The sequence below is a fragment of the Pseudophryne corroboree genome, assembly GCF_028390025.1.
Source record: "Pseudophryne corroboree isolate aPseCor3 chromosome 3 unlocalized genomic scaffold, aPseCor3.hap2 SUPER_3_unloc_37, whole genome shotgun sequence".
Classification (NCBI taxonomy): domain Eukaryota; kingdom Metazoa; phylum Chordata; class Amphibia; order Anura; family Myobatrachidae; genus Pseudophryne; species Pseudophryne corroboree.
This window is the reverse complement of record NW_026967527.1, coordinates 543,847-547,416: the sequence shown is the minus strand read 5'-3', so window position 1 is coordinate 547,416 and position 3,570 is coordinate 543,847. Positions and strand designations below refer to the sequence as shown.

At 53.4% G+C, this 3,570-nt stretch overlaps 1 protein-coding gene across 1 annotated transcript in view; it reads right to left on the bottom strand.

The window, feature by feature from the left end:
• The window catches only part of LOC134984122 (zinc finger protein 850-like), a gene marked incomplete at its 5' end in the record, with an annotated part of 295,553 nt that overhangs the window by 90,831 nt on the left and 201,152 nt on the right, over nucleotides 1-3,570 (bottom strand). The gene's annotated exons all lie outside the window — the stretch shown is intronic.

The following is a 3,570-nucleotide window of genomic DNA, read 5'->3' as shown; positions in this document are numbered from 1 at the left end:
GTAGGGGGAGACAGGGAGGTTGGCAGTAGTGAGGGGAGACAGGGCAGGTGGCAGTAGTGGAGGAGAGAGGGCGGGTGGCAGTAGTGGGGGAGACAGGGCAGGTGGCAGTAGTGGGGGTAGGCGGGGTGGGTGGCAGTAGCGGGGGGAGACGAGGGGAGGTGGGAGAAGTTGGGGGAGACAGGGCGGGTGGCAGTAGTTGGGGGGAGACAGGGCAGGTGGCAGTAGTGGGGGAGACGGCAGGTGGCATTAGTGGGGGGAGACAGGGCGGGTGGCAGTAGTGGGGGAGACAGGGCAGGTGGCAGTAGTGGGGGTAGGCGGGGTGGGTGGCAGTAGCGGGGGTAGGCGGGGTGGGTGGCAGTAGCGGGGGGAGACGGGGGGGGGGGGGGTGGCAGTAGTGGGGGGAGACAGGGCGGGTGGCAGTAGTTGGGGGGAGACAGGGCAGGTGGCAGTAGTGGGGGAGACAGGGCAGGTGGCATTAGTGGGGGGAGACAGGGTGGGAGGCAGTAGTGGGGGAGACAGGGCAGGTGGCAGTAGTGGGGGTAGGCGGGGTGGGTGGCAGTAGCGGGGGGAGACGGGGGGTGGCAGTAGCGGGGGGAGACAGGGCGGGTGGCAGTAGTGGGGGGAGACAGGGCAGGTGGCATTAGTGGGGGGAGACAGAGCAGGTGGCAGTAGTTGGGGGGAGACAGGGCAGGTGGCAGTAGTGGGGGAGACAGGGCGGGTGGCATTAGTGGGGGGAGACAGGGCGGGTGGCAGTAGTTGGGGGGAGACAGGGCGGTGGCAGTAGTGGGGGAAGACAGGGCAGTGGCAGTCTGGGGAGACAGGGTGGGTGGCAGTAGTGGGGGGGAGACAGGGCAGGTGGCAGTAGTGAGAGGGAGACAGGGTGGTGGCAGTAGTGGGGGAAAGAGGTTGGGGGGACAGGGTGGTGGCAGTAGGGGGGAGACAGGGTGGTGGCAGTAGTAGGGGAAAGAGGTTGGGGGGCCTGGGTGGTGGCAGTAGTGGGGGGGGGACAGGGCGGATGGTCACAGTACAGTACCAGGGGCTGCTGGAGGCAGTAAAGAGGTGTATGGGTCCCGCACAGAACCAGTTGATAATTAGACTTAATGATTATTATGCTTCCTTATTTCTAATTAATCCCTTGTATGTGTTACTGTTATTTGCTGTGTCAGCCTTTATGTGTGTTCTGTGTAATAATCCTGAAAGTAGTGCTGCTACCGATCTCATATCATTTGTAGTAACTTGGAAAAGATGAGATATGAGGTGCACTCTGGAAGCTTATAGGGGGTTAAAGAGGAACGCATATGTAATATCACGATGCCCTCCGGAAAATGGTCCTGGCCCGCCGGCATTCGCCCCTCAGGTATGTGGCCACAATGTGCGTGTCCGCACGGTCGCTGCACATGTGCATTTTGCCAACACCAGCAAACTGCTGCGGGCCGCTATTGCGGCTGTGTCTGAATGATATGTATCTGTTTACTTACCTGCAATACTAACACGTAACTTGAATTGTTTCTGTGCTTTAAAGGATATTTTATCCATGTGCAGAGTAAAGTATATTTTAAGTTTAAAAATAAGAATTTACTCACCGGTAATTCTATTTCTCGTAGTCCGTAGTGGATGCTGGTAACTCAGTAAGGACCATGGGGAATAGCGGGCTCCGAAGGAGGCTGGGCACTCTAGAAAGATCTTAGACTACCTGGTGTGCACTGGCTCCTCCCACTATGACCCTCCTCCAAGCCTCAGTTACGATACTGTGCCCGGACGAGCGTACACAATATTGGAAGGATTTTGAATCCCGGGTAAGACTCATACCAGCCACACCAATCACACCGTACAACTCGTGATATGAAACCCAGTTAACAGTATGAAACAATAGAGCCTCTCAACAGATGGCTCAACAATAACCCGATTTAGTTAACAATAACTATTTACAAGTATTGCAGATAAACCGCACTTGGGATGGGCGCCCAGCATCCACTACGGACTATGAGAAATAGAATTACCGGTGAGTAAATTCCTATTTTCTCTGACGTCCTAGTGGATGCTGGGAACTCCGTAAGGACCATGGGGATTATACCAAAGCTCCCAAACGGGCGGGAGAGTGCGGATGACTCTGCAACACCGAATGAGAGAACTCCAGGTCCTCCTCAGCCAGGGTATCAAATTTATAGAATTCTGCAAATGTGTTTGCCCCTGACCAAGTAGCAGCTCGGCAAAGTTGTAAAGCCGAGACCCCTCGGGCAGCCGCCCAAGATGAGCCCACCTTCCTTGTGGAATGGGCATTGACAGATTTTGGCTGTGGCAGGCCTGAATTGTACTACAAATCCAACGAGCAATAGTCTGCTTAGAAGCAGGAACACCCAGCTTGTTGGGCACATATAGGATAAACAACGAGTCAGATTTTCTGACTCCAGCCGTTCTGGAAACATAAATTTTCAGGGCCCTGACCACGTCTAACAACTTGGAGTCCTCCAAGTCCCAAGTAGCCGCAGGCACCACAATAGGCTGATTCAGGTGAAACGCTGACACCACCTTAGGTAGAAACTGGGGACGGGTCCTCAATTCTGCCCTATCCATATGGAAAATCAGATAAGGGCTTTTACAAGACAAAGCCGCCAATTCTGATACTAACCACTTTCCACGTGATATATTTCAGATCCACGGTTTTTAGTGGTTCAAACCAATGTGATTTTAAGAAACTCAACACCACGTTGAGATCCCAAGGTGCCACAGGAGGCACAAACGGGGGCTGAATATGCAGCACTCCCTTTACAAATGTCTGAACTTCAGGTACTGAAGCTAGTTTTTTCTGAAAGAAAATCGACAGAGCCGAGATCTGTACCTTAATGGAACCCAGTTTTAGGCCCATATTCACTCCTGCTTGCAGGAAATGCAGTAATCGACCTAGTTGAAATTCCTCTGTTGGGGCCTTTGCGGCCTCACACCATGCAACATATTTTCGCCATATGCGGTGATGATTTGCTGTAACTTCTTTCCTGGCTTTAATAAGCGTAGGAATGACTTCCTCCGGAATGCCCTTTTCCTTCAGGATCCGGTGTTCAACCGCCATGCCGTCAAACGCAGCCGCGGTAAGTCTTGGAACAGACAGGGCCCCTGCTGGAGCAGGTCTTGTCTGAGTGGCAGAGGCCACGGGTCCTCTGAGATCATCTCTTGAAGTTCTGGGTACCACGCTCTTCTTGGCCAATCCGGATCCACGAGAATTGTGTTTACTCCTCACTTTCTTATTATTCTCAATACCTTTGGTATGAGCGGCAGAGGAGGGAACACATAAACTGACTGGTACACCCACGGTGTTACCAGAGCGTCCACCGCTATCGCCTGAGGGTCTCTTGACCTGGCGCAATACCTCTCTAGTTTTTTTGTTTAGCCGGGACGCCATCATGTCCACCTGTGGACGACCCCACTGATTTGCAATCATTTGGAAGACTTCTGGATGAAGTCCCCACTCTCCCGGGTGGAGGTCGTGCCTGCTGAGAAAGTCTGCTTCCCAGTTGTCTACACCCGGAATGAACACTGCTGACAGTGCTAGTACATGATTTTCCGCCCATCGGA